Here is a 19,444-nt window from a genome sequence, read left to right on the forward strand (position 1 = left end):
GTAATACCAGTTCTAAATGAACAACATATGACTCTTATTTTCACCACCCCTCCCCCTCACCCCCACTTCAGGTTTCCTATGTGTATTTCAAGTGCCTGATAGCCTTGGTAGGAGAACTCTGGTGTTACTCTGACCTTAATCACTTTATCAGGCAGTGAGATTTTGCTTTTCTAAGAGGCAAGCACCTGAACCTGAGGTCTCGCATGGGCCCTGCCAAACGCTGCTGTCTCCAAGTCACCAGTGACAGCCCATCTGGGTTTCATCCGCTCTCCCGGGGCTGCATTTCATCAGGCCGCTTTGCCAGGGCCTCCCCGGCAGCGTCAACAAGTGTCGCACCTACTGCAGAAACAGCCCTCGAGTTTCATCACCGTGATGCTAAAAAATATTCTCCAGCTTCAGCAATGACCTAGTTCATTCAAGGGCAGGGAAAAAAAAAGCTCTTCTTCCAGAACTTCCCTGGGCACGGAATTTTCCCTCTTAGGAAGATAGGAGCTTTTCTGGAAACAGATCCAACTGCGCTTTGAAAAACTTTGGAAAAGACCCTGAACCCTGTAACTCCTCTGAATCCCCAGTCCCAGGAACAGGGACACCCAATCAATGCCTCACACACAGCCTGGGGAGCCCACAGCTGAGCCGGCCCTCTTATCACGTCTCTTGGACAAAAAGTATTGAAAAGTAAGTATCTAGATTTTGGGTTTTACCTGAGGAATGGCTGTGCTTTAAATATGTAGTTGTTTACATTTTCTACAATAGGGAACAAAGCAGATTGTTTCTTTATGAACTAGAACGAGATGAAACAAGTGGGGTCTATCGAGCATATTGGGTACATTACAGGGTTTTAAAGTGGCCAAATTCTCCTTTTTTAGTTTTGGTCCATTCTGACCCTTTTGAGAAACCATTATTATTTTTTAATGTCTGTTTATTTATTTTGGCTTGACAATAATTTTAAAAGATTCTTTCACCTCATGGCTATCTCAATAATTAGAAAAAATAAACATCTAGGAGGACTCAAAGGAGTGACCTGTGAAGGCTTTGCAAAGTAAAGTGTCATGAAAATCTGAGGTCATGACCCAGGTAACTCAGGCCCTAGGTACTTCTGCCTGAAATATTTTAGTGTTTTAGTCAAAAGTTATTCCTTTTATTTGGATTATCTGGATGATTGAAAATCTCCACTTTTTGAGGGGACACAGCAGCATCTTGTCTGACAATGGGAATGAAAGCTGCTGGAAAGCTATCAGGCATTTCAAAATGGCTGATGCAAACATCCACTGAGTCATTAAAATATTTTCTTTCCTTTTCTAAAAATTGGGTTAAGAACACTTAACCTGAGATCTAGTGTCTTAATACATTTTTAAGTGTACAATACAGTATTGTTAACTATAGGCAAGGCATTATACTTGAGTTGTTAAATAGATTTTTAAAAAAATTTAAGGCAAAAAGTCAACCCCAGAAAGATCGATAAAATAGCAGCACTGTCATGTTACATTTTGACGACCACATCCAAACTTTGAAACCACTGATTAAGGGTGTCAGTTGCAGACATCTGGCAATCATTTAAAAATAGATAAAAGCAAGAGCAGCATTTAGAGCTGCTTCTGCTCTAATTATTTCCCTTCCACAACCTTTTCCTTAGGTAGCCTTCATTTTTGAAGATTAGTTAACCAGGAACGGTCAGAAATGTTTTATAACAGCATACCAGGTAAGGGTAGATCGAACGAGCTTCTTTGCTGTAATCCTTCTTAACTGAAACCCCGGATGTTGCGAGCTGCCTTCTGAACGCACAAATTGACAAATCCCGTAGTAAAAGGCAACTGATGGTCAAGAAACATGATCAGATTTTGGAAATCCAGATTTAAAACAAATTTAAATGTATTTTAGCTCCCAAACTACACTGTCCTTTGAAGTTTTTGCAAAACATGTAATCACAATTTGGGGAAGATTTTTAGGTAGGGTGGAATTCCTATTTTCATCACTTGCAAAGACACCCCCCCCCCCCAATTTAATTCATTTTTCATCACCCCCCCCACACACACTTACCTATGGATATCAGCCTATGGAAAGAGGACGTAGTCGAGTATCCTAATCCAGATGGAGGTTGGGGAAGCAGGCTACAGCTGAGGAATAAAGCCCAGGCTCTGGAGGCAGATTTGGAACCAGATCCTGACTTTAGCACAGTTTCCAGCCTGTCTGAACTCCAGTGTTCTCACCTGTAAAATGAAGATAACATCCACTTTGACAGGATTGATGGGGGAATTACATAAGTAAATATACCTAAAGTGTCTTGTCACATCGTAGTTTCTCCACAAAGACTAGTTCCTCCCCTTAGTTAATTAAAAAGCTTCTCTCTCTCTTTTTTTTTTTGCTACAATTTCAGAATGCTTTCATAACATAAATCATTAAAGTAATAAAAACTACATATTTTGACACCAGTGCAATGATTAAACAAAAATAACATAGAAAATTAGATAATTTGAAGAAAATTCTATACTTGAAAACATTTGAGAGCAGAAGAAAAACCATTATATTTTAGAACGCATCTGCAATAAATAAGAAAAATTATTTTTGCCTGAAAATGGTTGATGGTGTACTTGTTATCTAAAAAGCAAAGTAGAGATTTATCAGCATCATCTGATGATACTTTTTAATACATATCAGTATGATATTTAAATAGGAGTTTTCACAAATCCATAGGGATGGAAGGTAAAGGTAAATCCATGCATACAAGATGATGTCTGTGATTATTGTGAAAACTTAGGCACAAACCTGTCTTTCCTCAAAGATTATAGTTGAGCCTTGCATTGATTCCCTTTTTTGCTCAGACATGAGCATTGTAGAGTGGGGGGACTGGGAGTAGGGAGGGGGTGAGGATGCTCGGGAAATGGACTCGCCATTGGGGGAGCTGAGTGGAGATGGCAGCTGGTGGGCCATCTCAGGAGCCATGGCTGGAATTTCAAGGTCAGTGATGAAGGTTCATAATGAACAGGGTGCCCCCTTGTTCTGGGGTGAGGGCGAGACAGGCACGGGGGGATGGAGCAGACAAGAAGCACAAGCAGGGCTCGTGGGACAGCTCTGAAGAGCTGTACCAACGTCTTTATTATTGCCCTTGTGGTCTTGACTGAGGTAGCACACAGCTTTTGTCCAGGCACCTCAGGGTATCTGGATGAATTCTTCGCTTGAGTTACTGACAGGTTTGCAAGGGACCCTGCTCATCTGTGCTTAATTCTGCCAAAAAGGAAATCTGGAAATTCAGAAATGTAAACAAACTTGGAAGAAAGTAATCATGTCGTCTTAGGAGGCAAAAATGAAAGAATAAACGCCCAACCTATATGAGAGAAAAGAGCATTTAAAAATGTTGGAGCCTTCACTGAGGTTTCTGCCAACGCACACCCACCTGGCCCATCCTACTGTCCACCAGGAGACTTTGGACATCAGGTTGAAGAGATGTCAGTTCTGGAGAGTTCACTTCTGAATACACAGCACCCTACCCCTCCCAGGGCCATTTCCTCCATGGCTGCTACCAGCACATCTGGGGCCACCCAGCTCACCTTGATCGTCACTTGGCCTTCAGTCCTGCTCTTAGAAAACCAGGTTCATTCGCTCCTCAGTCACTCGTTTAAGACCTTCCTCTAGTCCAGTGGTTTTCAAACTTCAAAGTGCAACAGAATCTAGAGAGCTTGTTAAAACACATTTTCCTGGGTCCCACACCCAGAGCTTCTTATTCTGAAGGTGCCAAGAATTTGCATTTCTGACTAGTTCCCAGGTCATGCTGATGGTGTGGTCCAGGGACCAGCACTCTGAGAACCACTTTAGCCATTGCTTTGGCCTGTAATTCCTGAAGAAAACCTATTTGCGCTTGTTCTTTTCAACACTAAAGTTGCCTACTTCTCAGAGATGCAGAAGGCCCAGCCACAACATGCAACAGCTGTGGAGAGCACAAAAGATAAACCCATCAGGTGTCTTGCAGGCAAACAGCCTGCAGCAGAGCATGTCTGCTAGGAATACTGAGTGCGGAGAGGACACACTGAGGTGAGCGGTCCATTATTTGGGAGGGCGCTGTTTTTTCCAGCTGAGGCTATGGGAGAAGTTTCAAGGACAAGTCAGCACTTGAGCTGGGGTTTGAAACTGGTGGGATTTGAACATACAGAGATGGAAGGTGGTCTTTTTCCGTAAAGGAAACAATAACAAAAACCAAAACAAAATATGGAGGGCAGAAAGAGACAGGATGCCAGTGGAAATCAGAAACTTGTTAGGTTGGTTTGGTTAGTTGTTCCTAGAACTTTCTTGCAGAAGCATTCTTTGATTAAGCCGTCTAATCTTAAATCCTTTACTTCTGTCTGTAACTTGGTGAAGGCATGTCCGACATAGCAATCTGGAACGGAGGGCTAATGGTAGGAATTTCAGGTACCATGGGGAAGTACGGATGCATCGGTATGCTTTTTAGAAGTAACAATCAAAAAATCAACTCTCCTTTGCTCCCGCAACTAAAAAGTCCAAGAAGTTTGGTCAGGATCCCAGGTCCAGTCTCTGCATTTCTGGAGACTCTGCTCTTTTGTGTGCTTTGGTTTCAACCTCAGGCTGGCTTTTTCAGTCTCAACTGGTACCAGCCTCCCTTGGAGTCAGCACGCTTTCTTCTTCCTGGTTAGAGGACAGAATGAAAGACTTAAGCTTTGCACTGATTGGATAACCGCGGAATTTACTGTCTGCAGAAAGCCATGTGCTGATTGGCATAGACCTTAGTTAGTGAACCCACCCCCGAGCAAGAGTGCTTGATCAGTTTAGACCAATCAGAACCCACAGAGCAGGAAGGATGAAGTCCAGCCCACCCGTCACCAGGTTTGAGTGATGCGAGAGGCGTGGAATGGAGTTAGGAAGACGAGCGAAATGGCCGCTTCGGGAGGTTTTGGATATTTTGGAGAAAGGCCTCTAAAGTCACACGAACTCCCCCCTTAATCATAAGTTTAGCAATGGGCAGCATTCTTACTTCAAAGATTTAGGATGGGCCTGCCTTATACTTCAGCCCAGACAAGTTAAAGTATTCTCCCACAGAGTAGTCCTGCCTTTGAATGGAATGAAGCTCATTTCTTACCTTACTTAAAAAAAAAAAAAAGAAAAAAAAAATAGGTAAAGAACGATTTAAAAAAATTCTTCTGAAAACAAAACAAGTGGAGGCAAATATAAAAGGTTTTCTCCTAAGACCCTCTGACTGGCTGGGTTGAAGGATGGTGGTAGGAGGAGGCTGAGGTAATATTGACACTCTCCACAGCGCCGTGTCCCCGGTCCCCCCGGCTTCCTTTGTGCTGGCTCACTGAGAGGTGGTTTGTTCAACATAATTAATCCAGGCTCAGTTCATTACACCAGGGGCAGTGTTATTCCTGCCCATTACAGGGCAAGGAGTGGGACAGAAGAGAAACTAGCATTTCCCAGGTCCTCCCCTACACTGGCTGATGCCTGAAATTCCACAGGATGTCACCTCTAGGTCCATTAATAATAAACAGTCTCCAAAGAGGGATGACTCGGAGTTGCTCTGGGTTTTTCGTTGTAGGGAAGGCGAGCATGAGGACACAGGGAATCTGGGAGAACGTGGAGGACCAGCCAGAGAGGGGGTTTCTTTACCACATGTGTTCTTAGTGATGACCTTGATGACACTTGCCTAGATTGGACACAACGGTCAGTTCACCTCATTCAACTTCAAAGTGATTTTAACCAATTAATTCACCGAAGTTGGTCTCATTAAAACATGGTCATGCTGTGTGTTTATATCATCATGATCTTTCCTCTCTTCCCTTTACCCTGAGGGAGGAAGACAAGGATAAGAAAGGCAGAGACATGTATCCCTTCAATAAGCTGAAAATCAGAATCAAGAAACCTGGACTCTGCCATTAACAAGCTGTGTGACCTTGGAAAAGTCACTTGACCTGCCTGTGATTCAGGGGTGTTTTTCAATTGTAAAATCAGGGGAGTTACTAAACTCTCTCACAGGTTTCATTTAACCTTGAGCTTTTTTTTACCCTCCCTTAAAGAATTTCAAACTGCCACAGATTTTAAGGAGAGGGGAGTGGGAAGACTCTCTAGCCCACCAGAAAAAAAGTTCAAAACAAATCCAGAGAGAGCCAAGTAGCAGCTATAGCTCAGTGTGTCCACGTATCTACGTGCCAGGCACAGTCTTGGGCACATGGAGTCACTCACTGTTAATATTTAAAAATTAAATTATATTTGTTTATTAGGTAACATCTATAAATTTAAAATATTCAAAAGGATATGCAAAGACAAGCAATGTTCCCAACTAGCATCCCCTCCTTTCCCCAGGTACTCAGGCCTCTTCCCAGGGGCAACCAGGTTACCAGTTTCTTGTCTATTTCTAGAATCATTATGTGTATAAATAAGCATATTATAATACTTATTCTTCCTTTTTTTGCTTATGCAAGTGATAGCATACGCTACGCTCTCTTCTATACTTTATTTCACTCAACAATATATCTTGGAGATCATTCCATATCAGTGCATACAGAACTGCCTTATTCTTTTTTAATGCTCATTGCTGTTAAAAATTTAAAATTCCATTGTATAGATATACTGTAACCAGGTACCTGTTGATGGACATTTAGATTGCTTTCAGTCTTCTGCTGTCACAAGCAATGCTGCAATGAATATTAGGTGCTTACTTGTTTGTCTCCTTCTTGTCTGTATTTTAAAAATTAACTATATTGAGGCATGTTTTGCATATTGTACAATTCACCCTTTCTAAGTGTTCGATTCAATGATGTTGTTAGTTAAACTTATCTAGTTGAACAACCATCATTATAGATCAGTTTTAAAACATTTTTCTCACCCGCCAAAGATTCCTCATGCAGAACATTTGGAGGTTCCTTAAAAAATTAAAAATAGAGCTATTATATGATCCTGCAATCCCACGCACGCCTGGGCATATATCCGGAGAAAAACATGGTCTGAAAGGATACATACCCCCCAATGTTCATTGCAGCATTGTTACAATAGCCAAGACATGGAAGCAACCTAAACGTCCACCGACAGAGGAATGGATAAAGAAGATGTGGTACATACCTACAATGGAATATTACTCAGCCATTAAAAAGAATGAAATAATGCCATTTGCAGCAACATGGATGGACCTAGAGATTGTCATACTGAGTGTAGTCAGACAAAGAGACATATCATATGATATCGCTTATATGCAGAATCTGAAAAGAAATGATACAAATGAACTTATTTACAAAACAGAAACAGATGAACAGACTTAGAGAATGAATTTATGGTTACCAGCGGGGAAGGGTCGGGGGAAGGGACAGTTGGGGGTTTGGGATTGACATGTACACACTGCTATATTTAAAATAGATAACCAACAAGGACCTACTGTATAGCACAGGGAACTCTGCTCAATATTCTGTAATAACCTAAATGGGAAAAGAATTTGAAAAAGAATAGATACATGTATATGTATAACTGAATCACACTTAACACCTGAAACTATCACAACATTGTTAATCAACTATACTCCAATATAAAATAAAAAGTTAAAAGAAAAGATTCCACATGCACGTTTATTGTTAGTGTTCTCCCCACTGCCTGCACCTTCAGCAACCACTAATCTACTTTTGGCCTCAATAGCTTTTTTTGGACATTTCATAGAAATGAAATCATATACTATGTGGTGTCTTGTTCCTGGCTTCTTTCACGGAGCATAATGAGAATTCTTTTTAGGTTCAACTGTGTTGTACCATGTATCCTACTTCGTTCCTTTTCATTATCCATAGTATTCTGTTGTATGGCTAGACCACATTTTGTCTGTCAATTCACTAGTTGGACATTTAGGTTGTTTCCAATGGACATTTAGGTTATTTCCAATTTTTGATTATTATGAGTAATCGTGCTAAGAATATTTATGTACAAGTCTTTGTGTGGATGTATGTTTTCATTACTCTTGGGTGGATACCTAGGAATGGAATTTCTGGGTCTTTTGGTAAATTTATGTTTAACTTTTTAAGAAACTGCCAAGTTGTTTTCCAAAGCATCTGTACCATTTTACATTCCCACTAGCCATGTTTGAGGGTTTTTTTCCATAGCCTCGCCCACATTTGACTCTCTGTTTTGTAATAGCCATCCTAGTGGGTGTGAAGTGCTATCTCATTGTGGTTTTAATTTGTATTTCCCTAATGACTAATGATGTTGAGCGTTTTTTCATGGGCTTATTTATTTATTTATTTTGCCTCTATGTCTCACATACAACTCTAAAATCATACCCAAGAAAGAGCACGACGCTTGCGCTCCAACAAATCTGGACTCATATCCCAGCCCTGCCACTTGCAGGCAGTGAGGAATTAGGTTTGTTACATCAACTCTTTAAAGTCACCTTAAGCTTCCAAGTCATTATCTGTGAAACAAGATAGAACACCTTCCTGGTAGTTTCACTGTGAGGATTAAATGAGATCATGTTTATGAAGTGCCCAGTCTGGGGGCTGACACGTAGAAGGCATCCAAAACATGTTAATTGTCTCTCCACACCTGGTCTGCCTCCCTCCTCCCCAGATTTCCAGAACCCACCTTTGTGAAGGGTGCTTTTCGCTAACATGGGCCTGGGTACTCAGTGACAGTGGGTGTGGCATCCAAATCTGGAGTAACTGACAATGGCAAATTCAGGAACCCCATTGCCCTTGGATTAGGCTGAGTCATCAGGACTAATCCCTCCTGTTCCCAGTGAGAAAGCACGGACAGCTAGCTTTCCTGCAAGCTCCAGAAGAGCTGCTTACCCATTATCTGCATATGGGCTGAGAGCTCGTCCCTGACCCCTTCGGCTGACAACAGCTTTCCTGCTGACAGCAGCCATGCCACTGGCTATATGTGTGAGGGCAGATTAGCCAAAACAAAACTTGGCATCAGTCGAGGGCTTGAAATGTTCAAAGAATTCTCCTATTACCTCTTACCTGTTCTCCACCAATGTGAGAGGGAGATGTTTTTGTAATTTTATTTATTTATTTATTTATTTATTTATTTATTTATTTTTGGCTGTGTTGGGTCTTCTTTTCTGTGCGAGGGCTTTCTCTAGTTGCGGCGAGTGGGGGCCACTCTTCATCGCGATGCGCGGGCCTCTCACTGTCGCGGCCTCTCTTGCTGCGGAGCACAGGCTCCAGACGCGCAGGCTCAGTAGTTGTGGCGCACGGGCCTAGTTGCTCCGCGGCATGTGGGATCCTCCCAGACCAGGGCTCGAACCCGTATCCCCTGCATTGGTAGGCAGATTCTCAACCACTGCGCCACCAGGGAAGCCCCTGTTTTTGTAATTTTGCTGATATTAAACCCAAAGCTCTTGTTAGCAGCTTACACTTACATAGTACTTGCCATGCTATTCAGAAGAGCTTGTACGTACTCAATTTTCCTAACAACCAAATGAAGTAGATACCGCTATTCTCTTCATTTTACAGTTGAAGAAACTGAGGAAGAGAGAAGTTAAGCTAGTATGTGGCAGAGCTCAGATTTGAACCCAGGAATCCGGGCCCTTCATCATCACATCCTTCTCCTATTCTCTTAAGGAGTAGATACTCCATCGTGGAGTATCTATCGAAATGTATTATGTGAATATTCTTATCCAGCAATTCCATTTCTTGGTATTTAGTCTAGAGAACCACTTATGTGCCCAAGGAGGCATGTACCAGGGAGTTTTTTGAAACACATTTGTAAGTCTGAAAAACTCCAACCAAGCAACACATCATCAACACAAGAACAGACAGATTAAGCATGGTATTGCCATTTTATGCAATACTGATATCATCAAGCATTTTAAAAAAATAATGCAGCCCTTTTATGGCAAACCCTTCCTCTTGAGAAAGTACTGAGATGGAGGGATAGTGCTTGTTGGAGACCATCTTTTTGTGTATTTTAAAAAATACAAATGTATGTATTTAGGCTCTGTCTAATTAAAAGTAAACAAAATTTTTTAAGAAGAAAGCAACTTGCTCTGGACTACACAGCTAAAAAAACAAAAACAAAAACATGCAAATCTTGTGTTCATTCCAGTTGATATGTTATCACTCCAGGGTTGTCCATGAACCCCACCTTGGCCCCCTCTGCTAATTTCAGTATTTTGTTAGTTATCCATCTCTAGCAGAGAATGATAAATCTGTCTTCAAGGGTTCTTGCCTTTGGAGAAGCAAGAAACATGAACCACAGCCTGACTTAACTGTCCTTTCCTTTATAGTCAGTGCCCTGTGGCCAGGATATGTGGTGACTGAACCAACTATGTGAGTCGAATAGTGTGTTTGTCAGTGTTGTAACCTGTGGGACTTTGCCATCAGGGAGCTGTCAGCTGGGGGGAGGAGTCACGGATGGCACACAAGGTCTTTGACGTCACCCCAACTCCTGACGGTTTCATTTGTCCTTTCTTCTCTATCCATCCACAGCAGTGGCCCCTGGGAATGGGAATAGTTATGTCTTGTAAATTACTATTACAGGTGAATATTATACCAGGAGAAATTTTTAGACATTAATTGGTATATCACTTAAAAAAAAAATCATTGTGGTAACCCACAGCAGAAAAGGAAATTGATGAAATGAGTGAAATCTTTCCTTAAAGCCTACCGATTACCATCTTGAAAACCAATTATGTAACAGATTCTTCCTAGACTATTTACATACATTAGAGGATTAAGTGCTTTACAGGCAATAGCTCATTTAATCTTTACAACCACCTCTGAAGAATATACAACTATTATGCCTTCATTTTACAGATGAGGAAATTGAGGCACAAAATAGTTGTGACACGCTTATTGAGTTAGGAAGGGGTGGAGCCAGAATCTGAACCGAGAGTATCTGGCTCTAGAACTCTTAGCCACCTGTGTTATGTTGCTTCTCAAAAATGTTAAATGGAGGGACTTCCCTGGTGGTCCAGTGGTTAGGACCCCACTGCAGGGGGCCCAGGTTCAATCTCTGGTCGGGGAACTAAGATCCCACAAGCTGCACGGCATCAAAAGTGACAAATGGAAATGTTAGAACTAAAACTTCTGACTCGTAGTCTGCTGCTTTTCTTGGATGACCCTAACTATATGCCACGTCCAAACCGATATACTAGTTGGAGATACAAAACATGTAAGTCGCACAGTTCTCATCTTTGGGAAATTTACCACACCAGAAGTAAACACACAAAATATATTTACGTGGAAGATGATTCTAAATCTAAGACTCTGTCTCTAAATTTCCACTGTTTGGATAGAGTGAAATGTTATTTCCAAGCCTGGGGCTCCACAAAGGATAGGCATGATGCTAGCACTATACCCAGAGGACAGAGTGGAGAGGGTCCTCTGGGTTCAGACAGACTGGTGTTCTTAGGACTGCTGTGAGGTGTGCGCTGCACAGCTCCAGGGCCGCCTCACACACTGAAGATGTCAGCCCTTGTGGCTATGAGGGGGCCCCAGGGGACTGACCACTGGAGCTAGGTGATCTTGAACACACTGCCGAACCTTTCTGAGTCTCAGGTTTCTCATCGGTAAGATGTAGGTGGTATTAATAACCGTTTAGGTCACTTAAAGGAGATTAAGTGAAATAACATACCTGGTGACTAACCAAGCGTTTAATGCCGACTTGTACTGATGAATCCGTGCTTACTCAAAAATGCCAGCCCACTCGCTGCCCTCCCCGGGGCACCGGCCAGCTTCTCGGAAGGAGCAGTAGTTTCCCAGTTTCACCTGGAGAAATACCTCCCACCTGGCGATTCCTTTGTATTGAATCAACTCCTCTTTTGGGAGGCAAATATGCACACGCTTTTTGAGTCCAATAGGAAAAAAACGTTGAAAGAGGTGGCACTGGCTGTAGGCTCATGCAGTTTTCCCTCTCCGTCTGGGCTGTGGCCGCCCTGCCATCCACTAGGACTTGAGGTTAAAACCAGGGCTGCCCTCCCTGGGGCATTGGCAACATCTGCAGACAATTTTGATTGTGATGACTTGGGGAAGGGGTGCTATCCCTTCTAGTGGGTCGAAGCCAGGGATGCTGCTGAACATCCTACGATGCCCAGGACCGCCCCCCATAACAACGTTTCTGGCCCGAATGTCAGCAGTGGTGGGTGAGAAAGCCTGCCCGAGGACTCCCAACCCCCCCGCCAGACTGAGTGCAACACCCAGCCAAGGGACCACGCTCCTTCTCTCCCTAAGGACCACTCATAGGGTGGTGGGGTTTCTCGAATTCCTGAGAAAAGTCAGAGACGTCCCAGAACAAATGATGATGTCGGGGATTTTTATTTTTCAGGTTCATGTGGCATGAAAAGACGACAGACTCAGGAGGGCCCCAGAGGCGCACACTTTGATTTTTATCTACGTTGCTTTCCCAGAAAGTTCCTGAGAAGTCAGACGCTTTGCTTCGTTGCATAATATCGGGTAGGCATCTCCTGCTCATCACCCTCTGAAATCTACCTGCAGACCAGGTTTTTTGGTTCACAAGGGCATTGTTAAAACATCACCTGGGAAAATAACCTGGGAAGTTAGTTCTGAGTAACTGATTGAGCAACTCAATCCTCTATGATTTTTTTTCTAGAAGATTTCTTTGAATACCTTTCTGGACACGTTTTAGTGATCTCCTTTACTACCCATTGTGATTCTTGGTTAGGCAACTCCCACACTGGTTCTTTTTTCAGATAATCCACTCTTTTTTGTTTTGTGTTTTTGTTTTTGTTTTTTGCACACACATATATTTATTAATCACACCTTTTGTGCAAAGTATTTAATCCTTAATAAGAATATAAATATATGTAAAAGGTATGTTTTGTTCCCTAACTTCTTTTTTTTTTTAAAAACATCTTTATTGGAGTATAATTGCTTTACAATGTTGTGTTAGTTTCTGCTGTATAACAAAGTGATCAGCTATACGTATACATATATCCCCATATCCCCTCCTTTTTGAGCCTCCCTCCCACCCTCCCTATCCCACCCCTCTAGGTGGTCACAAAGCACCGAGCTGATCTCCCTGTGCGATGCAGCTGCTTCCGACTAGCTATCTGTTTTACATTTGGTAGTGTATATATGTCAATGACACTCTCTTCGTCCCAGCTTCCCCTTCCCCCTCCCTGTGTCCTCAAGTCCGTTCTCTACGTCTGTGTCTTTATTCCTGTCCTGCCCCTAGGTTCATCAGAACTATTTTTTTTTTTTAGAATCCACTGTTAATTTCCTGTGGTGCATGGGAATGGCATGAATAACTTCACTTTAGACAATTTACTGAACTCTTCTTTATCACTTTTTACTGATATCCCCAGCCTGCCTAAATTCATCTCCCCACTGCTTGCCTTCTTTAGCTATGCTGGTCAGCAGTGAAAACGTTAAAACCAAGACAGACATGCCTAGTGGAGGGAAAGCAGAGGGCTGGAATTCCCCCTGACTGGAGAATAAATAACCCAGAACTCCAGAACTGGTGCCCACCGTGGGAAAAGGGATTTATTATTAAAAGAAAATAGAAGTAAAATAATTGGGTAGGGAAGTGGTATCTTGTACCTTGTGAGTTGTTTTCTTTTCTTTCTTGGATTATGTCTACCCTTGAAAACATGGAGGGCACTGATGGACTTTCCTGAGGGATGACAGAAAACTTTTTGCCCCCGATCCCTTTTTCTAAGTCCAGAGAGGAGAAGAGCCAGCGTCTGAAATGGCTGCGCTTCCTTAGCAGAAGTCACAGTAAAATCTCACCTTTCAATGTGGATGTTTGGGTGTAGGATTGTGTACCCAGATTCCCCAGGCCGAGAGCACAGCCCCCCCTCTTTCTCGGTGTTTGTCCATAGGCATCCAGATAGAGGAATGGGCTCAAGTCCACTACTGAGCCTTCAGAGTAGCCCCCTGTCTCCCTAGGAAGCCGCAGTGTTTGGGTGGACCCTAACCTTGGCTACCGGCTCCCTCACACATTAGCCAGATACTTGTGAAACGTTCTGAAGGTGGCTCTCAATATGCAACCTGCACGTAGGCTTAAAAAACAAGGGTAGAGACTTCCCTGGTGGCGCAGTGGTTAAGAATCTGCCTGCCAATGCAGGGGACACGGGTTCGAGCCCTGGTCTAGGAAGATCCCACATGCCGCGGAGCAACTAAGCCCGTGCGCCACAGCTACTGAGCCTGTACTCTAGAGCCCGCGAACCACAACTACTGAGCCCACGTGCCACAACTACTGAAGCCTGTGCACACCTAGAGCCCGTGCTGCGCAACAAGAGAAGCCACTGCAATGAGAAGCCCGCGCACCACAATGAAGAGTAGCCCCCGCTCACCGCAACTAGAGAAAGCCCGCGCGCAGCAAGGAAGACCCAACACAGCCAAAATAAATAAATAAATAAAATTGACTCTTTAAGAAAAAAAAAAAAAAAACAAGGGTAGGATTTTTGGGTGAGATTTCCAGCAAGTAGAGGGAGAAAGGAGAACCACCCACAAGGTACAAGATACCACTTCCCTGTGCAAGTCTCATTTGGGGCTGATTATTCAGCTCTATACCACACGAAGGGAAAAAACCAGTCAGCCAGTAAGAAACCAGGGGACTCAATCAGCCCTGCTCTGGCTGAAATGAAACATTGAAGCCCAAGAGATCAGAATAAGTTCCCCAGGCTCAGCTCATGCATACTTGATATAATGGCTTCAATAAAAGTCAGGAACACACACAAAAGGAGCAATTAAATGCTTCCTAAGAAGGAATCTGATAAAACTGATGGAAATGGGAACACAGGTCTGATAAGAACAGGCAGAAATGAAATATGATCAGCAACTTCCTTGATAGTTTTTCAGGGCAGCTCATTTTTGGTGGTTGAGTCATTTGTTTGAAAGAGACTCAGGTAAGCAGCTGCTGGAGATGTGTCCCTGCACGCAGGTCTGTCTGCTTCTGGCGCCAGGGATCAACTATGCAGGTTCTTACCTGGAGGAGAAGGAAAGAGGTAGCGCAGCTGGGAGACCCCAAATTACAAGAGACATAGAGAGGAAGGGAGAGGGTCCCTGAGCCCCCCTCAGGTCCTGTCCACGGTACAGGTCTCACTGACTTTCTTGTTATTCCCGTCCCTGACATTTTTAGCTCTCCCCCTTCTAAGCCTTAGGAGAACATGGAGTTTTTCTCTTAATGATCTCTGGGGTTGCTCGCCAAAAATCGTGTGATAAGACAGAAACACACGAATGTTCCTGGGATGGATTCAGAATGGTGTATTGCTCCCAAGTACTGGGCTTTCCTCCGGTATAGACGGTACATTTTATACATTTTCAATGACGTGGAAGCTAGTGAGAAAGCTCGTTGGCACACACTGGAAACCTTCCTGCCCTGTCTGTCACAAGGGGAAAAAAGATCCCAAGGGGTGAATGGTATTCCTGGGGGGTTTACCAGATTAGCCCCTTAGCATTACATCCGGTTAATGATCACCAGGGGAGGATGAACCCCTTCTGAGGGAGAAAGCGTAGGTGAATGTTGTGATGATGTCACTCACATGTGCACAGTACCAGCCTGGGAAACCTACATTCCAAACTCCTTTATCCTTAGGAAGACATGGTTTTAGCTAATCTACTTTGTTCTTCCCTCTTTTGTACCATAACATACCCTCAACTCTGAGCACTGTTAAAGTATAATTTTCAAAAAGGTAAAGTCACTCCCATGCAAATACAGAGTGAACTTCAAAGATTTTATTCAATTCTTTGAATAAAGAGGGAACCAGAAAATATTAAGGCCTGGTCAAAGAACATTTGAGGAATTGGGTATTTATAGACAACCTAATAAAGGAATGTTAGGATAAGATTGCTGCATTAGGTAAAACACTGGTTAATGTCCTATAGGGCAATAAACCATAATTTGTGGGGTTATCTTGTCTGCTAGACAGAGATTATTTGCATCTCCATTGAATGCAAATCTACAAGTTTATATGTAACTTCACTAAATCTGGGAATTTTAATCAATAGTAACCATTGATGAAACAAAGTACATTCCCCTACATGACTCTTAGATGGACCTTTGCCCCCATGTGACACTGAAACAAGATACCATCCACATTTTTGGCTTCTTTTTAAGTTTTAGATAGTTTTTCTTAATAGCGTCTTAAGATTAGGAGCAGCATTTTTCATTTTGTATGCCCCACTCTCACCCCAGCACCGCATCATCTTAGGCATGTAACATGCCCAATAGTGTTTATTGAAGGATGCATTTTAAAAAAATTAATTTATTTGTTTTTGACTGTTTTGGGTCTTCGTTGCTGCATGCGGGCTTTCTCTAGTTGTGGCTCACAGGCTCTAGAGCTCAGGCTCAGTAGTTGTGGCGCACGGGCTTAGTTGCTCCTCGTCATGTGGGATCTTCCCGGACCAGGGCTCGAACCCGTGTACCCTGCATGGGAGGCAGATTCTTAACCACTGCGCCACCAGGGAAGTCCAAAGGGTGCATTTTTATCAATGAGAGGAAGCTTTTCTAGTTCCCCAAGTGACATATACAGCTTGTTTATCCCTATTGTTTATCACCCATTCTTATTCATAGCTTTATGATTTTTTTTCTAAAGATGCTTCACATAAGAAGAATATTCTTATTTCTTTATCGTCAGGTCAGCCCAAGCCAGAGGTAACTTCGTATAAGAATGGTCAAACCGTAGATGAGTGTGGCATTGTCTCCAGTTGTGAATTCTTTGAGAATCAATATATTCATCTGTTACATCTCTATTGGTAAGTGGATGTGCCTCTGTGGACTGTTCACTACGACCCCCATGTTCTGTCACGTGCTGGTTACTAGGAGGTAAGGCCAAAAGATTGGCTCCTGTTCGGTTTTTGAGTTCCGTTGGATGCGATTAGCAGTCATCAACCAAGGCATCCAGCAATGACTCTGCTGAGCTCTGCCTGGTAACTCATCACACTCCTCTAATTTGCTGTCATTGATGGAATTACAACTTTATCTAGAATTTTACTCAAGGTGGCCCAGCCATTTTCATTCATTAAATGGGCTCTTCATTTAATCTTATTCTCTCTGGAAAGTTAAGAAGCTTGATGGGATTTCAGCATCCGTCACCCAACATTTCTTTTTTTTTTTTTTTTTTTTAAACATCTTTATTGAAGTATAATTGCTTTACAATGGTGTGTTAGCTTCTGCTTTATAACAAAGTGAATCAGTTATACATATACATATGTTCCCATATCTCTTCCCTCTTGCATCTCCCTCCCTCCCACCCTCCCTATCCCACCCCTCTAGGTGGTCACAAAGCACCGAGCTGATCTCCCTGTGCTATGCGGCTGCTTCCCACTAGCTATCTATTTTACATTTGGTAGTGTATATATGTCCGTGACACTCTCTCACCCTGTCACATTTCACCCCTCCCCCTCCCCATATCCTCAAGTCCATTCTCTAGTAGGTCTCTGTCTTTATTCCCATCTTGCCACTAGGTTCTTCATGACCTTTTTTTTTTTTTTCCTTAGATTCCATATATATGTGTTAGCATACTGTATTTCTTTTTCTCTTTCTGACTTACTTCACTCTGTATGACAGACTCTAACTCCATCCACCTCATTACAAACACCTCCATTTCATTTCTTTTTATGGCTGAGTAATATTCCATTGTATATATGTGCCACATCTTCTTTATCCATTCATCCGATGATGGACACCTAGGTTGCTTCCATGTCCTGGCTATTGTAAACAGAGCTGCAATGAATATTTTGGTACATGACTCTTTCTGAATTATGGTTTTCTCAGGGTATATGCCCAGTAGTGGGATTGCTGGGTCATATGGTAGTTCTATTTTTAGTTTTTTAAGGAACCTCCATACTGTTCTCCATAGTGGCTGTATCAATTTACATTCCCACCAACAGTGCAAGAGTGTTCCCTTTTCTCCACACCCTCTCCAGCATTTATTGTTTCTAGATTTTTTGATGATGGCCATTCTGACCGGTGTGAGATGATACCTCATTGTAGTTTTGATTTGCATTTCTCTAATGATTAATGATGTTGAGCATTCTTTCATGTGTCTGTTGGCAATCTGTATATCTTCTTTGGAGAAATGTCTATTTAGGTCTTCTGCCCATTTTTGGATTGGGTTGTTTGTTTTTTTGTTATTGAGCTGCATGAGCTGCTTGTAAATCTTGGAGATTAATCCTTTGTCAGTTGCTTCATTTGCAAATATTTTCTCCCATTCTGAGGGTTGTCTTTTGGTCTTGTTTATGGTTTCCTTTGCTGTGCAAAAGCTTTTAAGTTTCATTAGGTCCCATTTGTTTATTTGTGTTTTTATTTCCATTTCTCTAGGACCTGGGTCATCCAACATTTCTTGTGTAAGAATGGAAGGAAGGAGAAGTGATGGACCCTGACCCCATAGCAAGTTGGTGGTGGAGTTAAGGCTAGAAACTGTACCTCCTGGCTTGGTTTGAGGAAGTAGCGTGGTGTTTCTCATTCTTTTTCGTTCCCCCAAGAACTATGTGTTTGGATGAAATCAGGAAGCTCCACGTGTGAAGTAGAGAAAATGAAAACTCCTCTGGTTGAAGCTGGGTGGGGAGTCTGTGCTCTTGGTCCCCAGTGCTACTGAATTGATCTTCATGTCAGTTATGGTGGCTCTGAGGAGACTGAGGTCTGCAGAGCATGGTATGAAAATGACTGGTAGGCATGGGTGTGTGTACATAGCTTTGGAGCTGAAAATAACAAAGTGAAGACTTGGGTTTGCATTTTAGTTCTGCCATTTTCTGGCTGTGTGACCTTGGCCAGTTACTTAACCTCTCCGAAACTCAATCTCTTCATCCCTAAAATGGTGGCTGAGAGAATTAAATGATTTAGTGCTTGTAAAAGGCTTGTTATAGAGTAGTTGCTCAATAAAAGCTTTCTTATCTCCCCATCTATGCTTTTGTTTCAAAGTAAGGTCAGAGGTCATTTTATCATGGTTGAAATGCCTGACTCAACTGGCTTATGGCATATCAACCTGGTAATTCCAGACATCCATTTATTCATTCATTATTTACTTTTTAAATTATATTCATCAAGCAGCTACTATACGGCAGGCATGTTGCTTAATGCTGGGGTCAAAGTGAACAATGTGAACATTGTCTGCACCCTCATAAAACCTCAAGTCCATCAAGGAAGACAAGTGGTAAACAAATCAGGCCCTCATGCTCCAATAGACTGGGAAGCAGCCCAACTGCCACGGCTGCCCCTCAGCCATGGATTGGACTTCCTGCCTCTTCATTCCAATGTTGCCAAGGCCTTCCCCGCTCTCCTCTTTACCCCATTCAGCTTAGAATCTACCTGTACAGCTCACAGGCTGTTCTAGTTACCCATGGATCTGTCCAGCCTCAAACATCCTCTTCTCCTTTGCACAGTCCCCACTTTGGGTGCTTATTTACTTCTCAGGATTGATGATTGTTCAGTAGACTGTGGGCCTCCTAAAGGCAGGAACCCTCTCTGTTTCACATTAATACGTTATCTATCTATCGATCTCTATCTATCCATCCATCCCTCTCAAATATATATTTGTTGTTGTAGTTGTGGTTGTTAG

The 19,444-nt window shown here is 42.6% G+C and overlaps 1 long non-coding RNA gene across 2 annotated transcripts; it reads left to right on the forward strand.

Annotated features, from left to right (window-relative positions):
• The first annotated feature begins 422 nt into the window (after positions 1-422).
• On the forward strand, positions 423-18,779 carry LOC133074983 (uncharacterized). Of its 2 annotated transcripts, none has more exons than XR_009697313.1 (4): positions 423-675; positions 12,247-12,374; positions 16,523-16,640; positions 18,208-18,779. It is a non-coding gene; the product is annotated as an uncharacterized LOC133074983 (long non-coding RNA). The 2 variants fall into 2 exon arrangements; XR_009697314.1 differs by lacking the exon at positions 423-675 and adding an exon at positions 11,931-12,064.
• Positions 18,780-19,444: the final 665 nt, after the last annotated feature.

This window comes from Eubalaena glacialis, chromosome 15 (assembly GCF_028564815.1).
Source record: "Eubalaena glacialis isolate mEubGla1 chromosome 15, mEubGla1.1.hap2.+ XY, whole genome shotgun sequence".
Taxonomy (NCBI): domain Eukaryota; kingdom Metazoa; phylum Chordata; class Mammalia; order Artiodactyla; family Balaenidae; genus Eubalaena; species Eubalaena glacialis.